General features: G+C 39.7%; 1 protein-coding gene across 2 annotated transcripts in view; it reads right to left on the bottom strand.

The window, feature by feature from the left end:
- Positions 1-12518, bottom strand: part of RSPO3 (R-spondin 3) — an 87515-nt gene that overhangs the window by 57211 nt on the left and 17786 nt on the right. The gene's annotated exons all lie outside the window — the stretch shown is intronic.

Raw genomic sequence — 12518 nt, 5'->3', positions numbered from 1 at the left:
GGATTTGATAGCAGCCTTCAACTACCTGAAGGGGAATTCCAAAGTGGATGGAGCTAGGCTGTTCTCAGTGGTAGCAGATGACAGAACAAGAAGCAGTGGTCTCAAGTTGCAATGGGGGAGGTCTAGGTTGGTTATTTGGAAACACTATTTCACTAGGAGGGTGGTACAGCACTGGAATAGGTTACTTATGGAGGTGGTGGAACCTCCATCCTTAGAGGTTTTTAAGGCCTGGCTTGACAAAACCCTGGCTGGGATGATTTAGTTGGTGTTGGTCCTTCTTTGAGCAGGGGGTTGGACTAGATGACCTCCTGAGGTCTCTTCCAGCCCTAATATTCTATGATTCTAAAGCAGTGGTCTCAACCTCCCTCCGCCTCCCCCACATTTTGGTAGATGAAGAAAGGGTGGGGACATGGAGGTAACAATAAAAGAGCCGCATGTAGCTCACGGGCCACAGTTTGGCCACTCCTGTTCTATGCAGTGATGACTGTGTAATTCTAAGGGATAGTGTATTGTTAGATGTACGGTTAAACTGAGTTACTTTCTGTTTTAGGGGCAATTAACATCTCATCAAACTTTTCTGAAGCACAGGGGGAACATTCTAAATGTTGAGTCAACATTCCATCTTCCAGTGAATAAGTTCTAGTGACCAAGATTCCTCATTTCAACTACAGTACAACCTTGATTTTACAAACACCAATCTTACAAACAACCAGTTATAAAAATCAAGTGTTTGGGGGCTGGGGGAAAAAATCACATAACAAAAGTGATGCTGATGAAGAACAAGTTGAAATCCCTTCACAGTCTAATGTTTTCATTGCACTTCACATTGCTGTGCAGTAGTTTGTAAGACAAGAAAGCAGCGCCGCACCAAATTGCAGTTCATGCACTTTATCAACTGTAAATTGGAGATGTTCAATTTTATAAACTTTATGATAATATGAACACTTCAATCCCCAATTCGTAAAAGAGGGGTTCTACTGTATTGTTGAACATAAGCAGTTTAATGGCTGCTTCACTTTTTACATGATCACATCTCTACCCGTCACTACACATACAGTATCTCATATTGGCTCCTCACATTCCACATTTAGATTAAGCTCCAGGCCCTCAACTTCAAGGGTCTGAGCAAATCTATTCCAGCATACAACTCCGATTTCATCTCTTCATACTCTCTCATTTGCTCTGCCTCCTCGTCTGAAATACTTACTCTCTTTGTATCAAAGACTGGATGTTCTTCCAAAAGAAATATTCTCTAGTTCAGACAGGAATTAATTTAGGGGAATCCTATGGCCAGTATTATACAGGAGGTCAGACTAGATTATTGCCATGGTTCCCTTCTGGCCTTAGAATCTATGAATCTCATATTCTCTTCTCTGAGACTTCTATGTTGCCCCTTACAGTACTGTATAAGCAAAATTTTCTTGCTTCCTGTTCTGGCAGGAACCCACCCTTTCCTCATTCAGATCACTCCTCAACATACATTTTTCCATGAAGCCAATCACAGCATTTGTCCCCCATCCAGCAGTGTGGGATTAGTTATTTTTAAAACCACACACACACAGCCCACTGAAGCTCTATGTAATGTACCTACCTTCTGGTCTTGCGCTTGATTGTTGTTCATTATGAGCTTGACCCAATGCTCATGGCAGCTGACTGCAAGACTCCCATTGACTTCAATGGGGCCAGAATTTCACCCCTTTTTTTAAATCAGCCATTTTAAAGTAGCCAGTAGTTTCCAATATAATTGTTTGACTTTGAATACCAACTCCATTAGCTAATCAATTTTGCTAGGTTTTAGTTATATGATGAATATGATTTAAATAATTTTTTTACTCATCTTAAATGTACTCAGTTCTGTTTTTCCAAATGTCTTGATCTTTTCGTGAAGCAAATATGTTTGGCATTCACTTTGGGACTAGTTCCATCACTCTTTATGCACTATCTCTTGCCTTTGAGGTACGTGCCCTTCCCTCTCTCTCTCCCACTCACACATATACCTCTCTACATGAGAGAAATTTAGTATGTGAAGTACCATTTATTTCCCCTAAAATGATTGTAACACATCTATCACTGCACAAAACCATGCCAGATGGTTTACAATCACGCTAAAACACACTACTTGGAATACATTTATTTTCAACAGAGCTAAATTCAGGGGGCGCTAGTTGCAATTCTATAGTTAAAGCTGAGTTCCGTTTTGCACTGAAAGCAAAGATTCAAATTCTTTGTTTTTTATGAAAAATACAGCATGTCATGTCCTCCCCAGACTTACAGCATTTACTCTTTGAGCCCAGAATCATCGCTCTGAGAATTTATAAGCAATTCTGTTTATTTTGTTTATTAATGAAAATGAATTAAAATGGGCTCTTAAGAAATTCAGCAGCTGTGTCCTTTTCTTTGTCCTGAATGATCTTAATGACAGAATGATGATGACATCAATTTTTCCATGTAGTTAACATTAATTGAAATATTATTCACATGCAATATTTGAAGAAATTAAGTTGCAATTAAACTAAATGAGTAATGACTATTGTATCTAATTATTCTGATTATTGAGACAACAGAGTCAAGTAAACAGCTCAGACAACTCTTAAGTGGGGCCATTATAACACCAGAGGTTGCTAATTAAACCACCACTCTTCCTCTGAAACTAATTTGCATGCAACAATTCTGTTGGTTGGAGTGAGTCCGTGATATGAGGGGGACTGGGCACAAGTATCAAAAGTTCTCATTAGTAGACTACTGAGCCCAACTGTCCCTATTCTTCAAAGGTTTTCTGGCAGCATGCCAGCTTGGGCATTGGTACTTGAAAGACTCCTTGACTTTTGATGCCTCAGTGGTACCACTGCCAGGGGAACTGAAGGATGAGTGCTGGGAAGAATCTTAACGCACACACTCGGACGGCGCTCCTCTCACCCCCTTTCAGCACAGCTCTCTGAACCAACAGCAGCTACAAAATAAGGACTAGATTCTCCAGTGCAACTCTGGCAATATGAAGCAACTGCACATACAATTTAATTGGTTAGTGTGCTTCCAAGGCTTTGCACTACTCTGGTATATTGGTAAGGCTGCCCTTAAGAGGGAAAAGTAGAGCTGTGCAGAGGATGAACATTTCAGTTCACAAAGGATTTCGAGATTTTGAAATCTGGCTTCATTCTGAATTATAACAAACCAAAACTTTCCAAAAAGAAAAGGAGGACTTGTGGCACCTTAGAGACTAACCAATTTATTTGAGCATAAGCTTTCGTGAGCTACAGCTCACTTTTTCCAAATTCTCTATGAAGGACTTTTTTTTAAAAAAAGTTTGTTTCAGGTCGATTGAAATATTCTGGTTTTGATTATCTACCTTTTTGAAAAATTGTGTAATAATATATGATGCAAAAGAAAAATGAAACAAAAAGTCTTTTCAAAATAAAAAATCAAAACATTTCATTTTGACATTGTCAGAATTTTTTCTTTCGGTTTTTCTTCCAAAATGAAATTCTGGAAAAATTGACCCAATTCCAACGTATATTCTGATGAAATATGGTTCCATCAAAATTTCTCTGATCAGCTTTAATTAAAAATTTTTACATGATTTAAATTGATAATACATATCTTCAAATCATTAGAAGTATCACAAGCTAGAATTCTCCTTGGGTTCCTCGTTTAGAGTTCATGTATGACATTTTCAGCGATTCTTTTTAAAAAACAAGGAAAGTCCAAGAAAAAAATAATTAAAATGGAGTTAAGATTGTGAGTATTTATTGGTAACTCAGAGGTTTAAAAAAAATTACAAGGATATTGTAATCATACCACAACCAAGCATTACAAACCCAGGAAATTCAGACTTAAGATTACACTTGAAGACATCAAAATATTTTAAGGTAAGAAATGCACAGTTAAGGCACACAAATAACCCTAACTTTGCTTTATAGTAACACCATGAGGAGGAAAAATAGGAAAAAAAGCTATTGTGTCTTTAAGAATCAGTTTAAGTTCATCAGACCACAAACACTTAACTACCATGATCATTGTTCTATGCATTAGGCTCACGGTTTCCTAGAGGTGGCTGGATTTTGTTTGTCAGATACGCTATTTAATTAATATTGCTGTTATACACCAAATAATATGTGACAAATAATTTTCTTGCCAAATTCAGCCAACTGGCTAAAAACTATTAATTTAATACATTATTTGACCAACAATAACAATATTTGTCAAATAATGTATCCAGAATTACACCAGTGTCACTAAGAACCAAGAGTTATAGTCGAACAATGCTCATTTAGGGAAGTGCACATTTCAGAAACGTCTCTCCCTGCCCAAAATGCGTCAGATGGAATGGTCCATTAGATATTTCATAGCATGAGATAACAATTTTTTTCAGTTGATAGAATACTCAGCCAACTTCCAAAATATTCTTGGCACTTCTAAAGTATCCTAACAGGATGCTGTGGAGGAGCATTTTTTCTAATAGCAATGGTATGAGAAAAATTGGCACATTTGTCGTGCTGCAAAATAATTAATTTCAGAGAATGCAGAATGAATGATAGAAGTAGGCCACACAGAGTATTAGAATCACGTTCAATATAATGTAATTAACAATTAAATAGGGCTTTTGTGAAAACTGACCACCCCCAGATATTATTAGAAAAACATTAAATCACAGCAGCTATTTTTAAAGTGTCCAACACTATGAATGTTTGGCAGCTTGACTGGTGGCCAGTGGCTTGCGGCAGTGCATTGGGCTGCCATGAGCCAGAGTTTGTATTTCAAATGACCGCAACGTCTCCACTCTTAACACTGGGCTGCCACAGCCAAGCTGTGTTTAGATGACACAGTCAGCTCCAAGAACAAGAAAGAGGAAAGAAACAGAGGGGAAGTTGAATTGTGCCCGGCGATGTGGGCATTCCCTTTTGGTTGCTCCTGGAGCAGCCTTGGTGAAAGTGTCTGATGGGCTCATGCGTCTTGCCCTCCCGGGCAGATGAGCATTCCATATGTGTTTTATAACCAAACTCCCATGGATAAAGCATTCACTGTAAGGAAGATTCTTGCACTTGGCAGGGAAGGAATTAGTGTCAAAATTTTCAAACTTAGGTGCCTAAAATTAGGCAACTAATCCCTTATTTAAACTCTTAAACAAGTAAGGGCTGATTCCTGTGGGAGTTGCAGTTGCTCAGGATCTCTGAAATTCAGGCCATTTAAGGAGTCTAATTATGAGATTAGGTGCCTAACGTTAGGCACCCAAGTTTGAAAATTTTGGCCTTATCTTCTCAGTTCTTCAGTTTTTTCATCTTCAAAATAAGAATAACACTGGTCTGATACGAATGTTGTGATGCGTAATACACTAATAACAGGTTCAATATGGATTTGAGTGCTTCATTTTAGGCTGTCTCATTTGAAAATTTTTACCCACATTTTCAAAAAGTGGCCTCTAATTTGGCAGACACTATTTTTCACATGCAACTCATTTCATGTGATCAGTCTCACTGATACAAAGATTTTCACATGTAAATTGGGTACTTTATGCACCCATCTCCCCTGCAGGAACATGCAGACATGTATACAGCAGTTGTGCATACAAAATTTTTATGCACAGAACTGAAGACCGGGTTGAGGCCAATTGAAAATTTAGCTCTTATTAATTTCTAAATTCTGCTTATGAGTGGAAAGTTTAGAACAGTGATTCTCAACCAGGGATGCGTGTACCCTGGGGGTATGCAGAGGTCTTCCAGGGGGTACGTCAACTCCTCTAGATCAGTATTTCTGAACCTGGGGGTTCCGACCCCCAGAGGGGGTCACGGGATGGATTTCAGGGGGTTGCAAATGTGGGGCCAGCGTGAGGGGGTGGTAAGCAGGGCAACTGCCTGGGACCCTATGCCATAGGGGACCCCACAAAGCTAAGTTACGTGCTTCAGTCCCAGGTGATGTGACTCAGGAGCCTGAAGCCTAAGAAAGACTAAGAACCACTGGATTAGACTACTGGAAAACAGGCTTTTATGACTGGGCATACAGACAAAGGAATCTGTTCTGCCCTCTGCAAGGGGTGCTGCATTTCCTGTAAATTAAGCAAAAAGGATGGATAAATTACTCCAACAAGGAATGTACTCTTTGGGAATTGTCCCCAGCAAACTAGAACTGTGGTTGGTGAGCCAAGAGCAGCAGGGAAAAAGAAAAATAACAAAAGGGGTCCGAAATTTCAGGGATAGAGGAGGAATTTATAATCAAAAGGCCCCTCTCATTCCCTATGTTGAGTATCAACATTAGCCAGCCCAGTATTAATTTATGCTGTAGTTACTGGGTTAAACATTAAAAACTTCCTTATGTCTGCTATCCCTTTTATATTTACAGGAGTCACCCTGACCCCAATTCATACATGCTTAAATACATCCCTATTTACAGAAAAGTACTTCAGTATATGGTTAACTTCATGCATGTGTTCTAGTCCCTTGACTTCCATGAGACTTAAATATTTGCTCAAAATTAATCACATGCCTAAGTGCTTTCCTGAATAAGGGCCCCGTCCTTAAAACCAACACATTTTCTTAAACTGTAAGACAAACAAACAAACAAACAAAATCCTTACATTGAATTTGCCTGCATATAAATGTAAAAACAATCTCCAAGCCCTTTAACTAGTTCAAAGACCAATTACAATGTATTTTTAAAAGGGCTTTGTGCAGAATGACCATCTTTTCAAAATGCTAAAAGGGGACACATGCAGGAGCTCTGCCCCCTCCATGGCCCTGTCCCTGCTCCTCTTCTTCCCCCTGAGGCCCTACCCCCTGTTCAGGACAAAATCTGAAATCCAGCAGTGGTAAGAGCCACCCATGTGATTCCCATGTGAGAATCTCAGCTTGCTTTCTTTTTTTATAAAAATAGGATTCTAGTTTTAATGGTTGCAGAGGGGCAGGGCTTGACTCTTAATTTTTGAAATGCTTCGGTTTGGCAATACTGATGCCTAGGCCTCTTTGCTGAACAGACGATTATTTATATCATAAAAACACCACCAAATGTTTTTCCTACTTGAAACAACTAATTAATTTCACTAAAGAGTTACTGAACAACCTTCAGAGGGGTAAAGAATTGGATTACTCACAATTTTAGCTAGAATCAAACTGGTGACCTAGAACCATCCTTGAACCATCTCTTCTACCATACAACTGGTATTTTACTGTTTATTAATATTTTCAGAGGCAATCATCTTGCTTTTTCCCCATGCTAACAACAAGGTGGCAGAAAATTAACAACACAGATTAAATGAAAGTCAAACAGATTTGAGGCTGAATAATCAGGAAAACATATGTGAAGATATTTTTCATTCTCAGTTGACGAAAAAGAGTATAATAATCAAAATCCATATTGTGACCTGAAGTCTGCTTAAAAACATACAGTACAATATAACCCAATAATACTACTAATAATAATTAATAATCCAGATAAAATGTGCAAATCTCTAGGAACTTTTAACTGAGGTTTTCAAAGCACTTTACAATTACCAATTAAGTTTAGAATTGGGATGCATAATTAATCATTGTAAAGTGCTTCCTCTCCCACGTTTGTGTACTGTTAAAGACCTATTGCATTCACCCAAGAGGTAGGTGAAGTATTTCTTACTTCTTGGGTGAATGCATGAGCTCTTTAACAGTATACTAGGTTGTGAAAGGAAGTAAACTCTGAATGCAGCTGTAACTGCAGGTGGAATTTTAGGGAGAACTAGTGCAACCAGATTGAATTGAACTTTGCACAGACCACTATGGCCAAAACTCCTACTCTTATTTAAAAAGCCAATGGGATTGTTACCATCCACAAGTGATCAGGCTTTGATCACTGCTTTACAGCTCAGCTGAAAGACAGACCTCCAGCAGGACAATGCCCCATACAGAGACATTACATCAGTACTAAGGCCAGGCGTACACTAAAAAGTGAAGTTGACCCACTTACTTTGCTTGGAGTGGGGGGGCTGTGAAAAATTTCGTGCCCTGAGTGCCGTAGTCAGGTCGACCAACTCTCCTGTGTAGATGCAGCTAAGCTGATAGCAGAATTCTTCCATTGACGTAGCTACCGCCTCTCAGGAAGGGGATTAACTATAGCTATGGGAGAACCCCTCTCATTGCTTTAGTGAATGTCGACAGTGAACTGTTACAGCAGTACTTGTGGCACCCTAGAGACTAACAAATTTCAATAAATTGGTTAGTCTCTAAGGTGCCACAAGTCCTCCTTTTCTTTTTGCAAATACAGACTAACACGGCTGCTACTCTGAAACCTGTTACAGCAGTGTTTCTAATTAAAAACCGATCTCAGAAGGGTAAATGCCACCTATTGAATCACCAACATCACTGTTTTCAGCACATTGGCATTCACTGAAGATCTTCCATCTGAGTACCGACACAGTATGGTCCTGCTTAACGTGTGAGAACCTAGCAGCAGGTGGCATAGCCATTAGGATGGTAGAAGTGTGCTGGAAAGTTAGAATAGACTGCTTTTTTCTACGATGCCAAAGCAGGGAGCAAGTCTTAGCCATGCACATTCCATTTATATCAGATGTAACTGTTTGACTGATAGCCCTCACGATACTTTGAAAATGTGGGAATTTGTTTCTTCTATGTGTAAACAACATAGGCCTGATTCTTTTCTAAGTTATACCATATCAGAAACAACTCCATTAAAGTCAATGGAGTTACGCCTGCGTAAAGCTAGCGTGAGATTAGGATCTTCATACCCCATGTGTATCAAAAAAGTGGAGCACATTAAAATGTGGACCCAGGTTAATATTCTGTGTTTTCTCCAAAATCAATTCCAGTATGAAATGAACCCTTGCACACATCCTTTTCTTTGCCATTGAACCTATTATACTGTAGGCCGTGTAAATCTCAAGGTCTATAAGTACCTACTCAAGGAGAAAACATAGCTTATTAGAAGGCCATTCAATCGAGCAAAAACACACATAACAAAATCTAATGTTCAGAAGTTGAAGTCAGCAAAGTTCAAAATGTATATAAGATATAAATTTTGAACAGTGAAGGTTATTAATCATTGAAACAGATTGCCAAGGGAAGTAGTAACTTCTCAACCACTTGGAGTCTCTAACTCAAGACTGGATGTCTTTCTAAAAGTATGCTCTAGTTCAACCATAAATTATTGAGCTAGATGCAAGAATCGTTGGGTGAGGTCCTATGGCCTGTGTTATGCAGGAGTTCAGACTAGATGATCATAGTGATCTCTTAGGGCCTTAAAATCTATGCAATATATAGAACAACTATGAGCTCTTTGACACTATGCAGAATAATTTAGAGACATTGAAAGCAATGGTGTTATTTCTGTTTTCAGAAACATAATCCTTACGGTCCCTTTAGACATAGTCAGATGTTGTTCCCCAACATAATTCATTTGACTGGAGCTACTATACACTGATGAGTCAATGGATGGCATTAGCACTTTTCATGGGAGAGCATCAGCAGTATTATGGTCTCGTCGCTAACAGTGAGCTTTATGATACTTATCAGTCTGACTCTGAGGACCAATAGAAAAGAGAAAGAAATAATTTTGGATAAAAGCAAATACATTTGTGTAGAACAAGGGTGGGGGGGTCTCAAAAATCAGGTTAGAAACCACCCTTTTGATTTCACATAATTTTTCTCTTGTTGGTCTAACCAACTGCTCTGAAGCAATTCAACAGACTTCCCTTCCTGTTGCATGAAATTATTGGCACAACAAAAGAAAAATGAAAACTACATATTTTTTCCAGATACAGACCATCTGTCCATACAGTTGTTCAGTATCACACATCTGCTATGCAGTTTGCTCCTTTTTCACACCATGTAAGTTTGCTGCATCAATTAATGAGTGCCTTATTTAAGGGAATGTAAAGCTGCTTTGTATAGGTGGGATGGAAACAGTGAAAGTCCTCCTGTCCTTTCAAAAGGCAGAAGGAACAACTTTTTCAAGTTAAGAGCCTAAAAGCCATAGCATCCATCTTTCACATATATCTCTTCTTCACATGTCTGTTGTTCCTTTTCACCTTGGCACTAGAAATCTTTTTCTTTTAAGTAGTGTCTGCATAAGGAAAAGGTTTAGTGAGTTTGATGCAGAGCTGACTTGTCCAAACAAGAAATCAGCATATCCCTTCAGTAGATCTAACTTCAATTTTCTGGACTTTCTTTCCATAGAGTTTTTGCATCTCTTTCAGGCGATTGCTAGTGTAATGGAAATGCAAGTCTGGATTCTTTGCTACCCTATACCTTGTGTAGACATTGACACCTGTGCAAAATGCTACCATTCTGAACTGAGAGTGTTTTACACCCACTTTGCATGCACCTTATGTAGGTGTAAATAAAAGCACAAGGTAAAAGGCAGAGGTAGAGAAAATCACTGAAAAAAATCCCTTTAGTTTTCACTGCAGAATCATGACTGGGAGGGGTACTGGTCCACTAGATGATCTCTGCTAAGGTGTGGTCCTCATGATTAGAAGGTTTAAGATCTAAAGGAATGAGTGCAGACCTCCCAACAGTCCCGTATTTCATGGGACTATCCTGCTTTGACCCCCAAACCCCCCGTCTCTGTTGCAGCAGAACATTTCTCGCATTGACGGCTGCCCGGGGGGTAGGAGGGAGAGGCAGTTTGCCCCAGGCCCCCTCATTTGAGAGGGCCCCCAAATCAATTGTGGATGCAGTGCCACTCAAGTGTGGCTCATCTGTCCCTCTGTTTCCATTTACAGAGGGGCAGATGGGCCAGACTTGAGTGGCAAGCATCCAGGAATTAGGTGCTCTAGAATTCAAAACTGCTCTCTGCCTCTTCCTTACTTTGGGACCTTAAGCAAGTTGCTTAGGCCCATACTTTCAACTTTAGGCCCCTAGATCCATATTTAGGGCCAAATTAGTCAATAGTGTAAACTGGAACAATTCCATTGAAGTCAATGGAGTTGCACCAAATTACAGCAGTAGTGAATTTGTTCCTAAGGGCACGTCTTCACCGGTAACGTTAAAGCCCTGCCGCAGCACGAGTGCCGGTGCACCGTCTACACTGGCACTTTACAGCGCTGAAACTTGCAGTGCTCAGGGGGGTGTTTTTTCACACCCCTGAGCGAGAAAGGTACAGCGCTGTAAAATGCCCTTAGTCACATCAATAAGCCATTGATTCTCAGAGGCGCTGAGCACTGCAGCTCTTCTTGACTTCAGCAAGGGTTGTAAGTACTCAGCATCTCTGAAAATTAGGCCACTCTCATTTGTAAACGTTGGTCTTAGACGTTAACCTCCCTGCCTCAGTTTCCCCATCTGTCAAACGGCAATAATATCTTCTTACCAATCTGCCATGAGGGTAATTAGAGAAATAATTAATTGATATTTGGGTAGGATATTTTGAAAAGATGAAATTCTATGTATGTACCAATTATTATTATAAGTTATTATTATAAATTATAAAACTACCAGTAACACTAAGGATGTTTGTATTACCAAATTCAACCTTAAATAATACATTAATCTGACTATGCTACAAAAAATAATGTATTAAAAAGAATACATCTCTCCAGAATGATGTAGTCTTTGCCTAACTTGCTGCTGAAAGATCACCTTAGTTTGATAGATTCCAAGACCAGAAGGGACCATTCTGGTCATGCAATCTGACCTCCTAGAAAACACAGACCATAGAACGTCCCCAGATAATTCCTAGAGCAGATCTTTTAGAAAAACATCCAATCTTGATTTTAAAATAGTCACTGAGGGAGAATCCACCATGACCCCTCATAAGTTTTTCCAATGGATAATTACTCTTACTGTTAAAAACATACACCTTATTTCCATCGGATCACTAGTTCAGACAGGAAACTATTTCCATTGACAGCCATTCAAAATTTTGGTTAAAAATTGCACCAACATTTTTAATGTTGACATTTTATGACTAGCTATATGTGACCCCAATTCCCCTTTGCACTTTTCAACCCAATCCCCGCCAATGTATCTATTCCCCAGATTGAGAACCCATCCTCTTCCCATGTAACTTCTTCACACTCAGAACCACTCCCTGGGCTCCGTACCCTTCCTGCCTGATAATCACAGACCCCAAATACACCACCCACCCACATACAGGCCACCTGGCTTAGAAAACCTATCTCCAAGCTCAAAACCCTTCCCCTCAAAACTCTTCCCCTCATTCCAACACCCCCACCAGGCTCAGAAATTTCCCTTACTTGTTGCTGGGTATGATAATACAGGAGCAGGGGCAGCAGGAAACATCTCAGACAACCCTCTGCTCTCCCTATGTGGAGCTAGCCCTACAGAAACCCTTGCCACTCTAGACCTCTTCCCTCTGCCACCTAAAGTCTGGGAACCAGAAGGCCCACCAGAGGTAGCTCCAATCCCACCAGGCATTTCCTCAGTGTCAGCAGGTGGCATTGCACCCTGCAATACCTCAGCCACACTACATAGTTGTGACATCAGCCCTGATTCAGCAAAATACTTACAGCACATGCCTAACTTTAAACATGTGAACAGTTCCAATGAAGTCAAAGAGATTACTCACATGCTTAAAATCAAGCA

This window comes from Lepidochelys olivacea, assembly GCF_965140295.1.
Source record: "Lepidochelys olivacea isolate rLepOli2 genome assembly, chromosome: 3".
In the NCBI taxonomy this organism is placed as follows: domain Eukaryota; kingdom Metazoa; phylum Chordata; order Testudines; family Cheloniidae; genus Lepidochelys; species Lepidochelys olivacea.
This window is presented reverse-complemented; position numbering and strand designations above follow the sequence as displayed.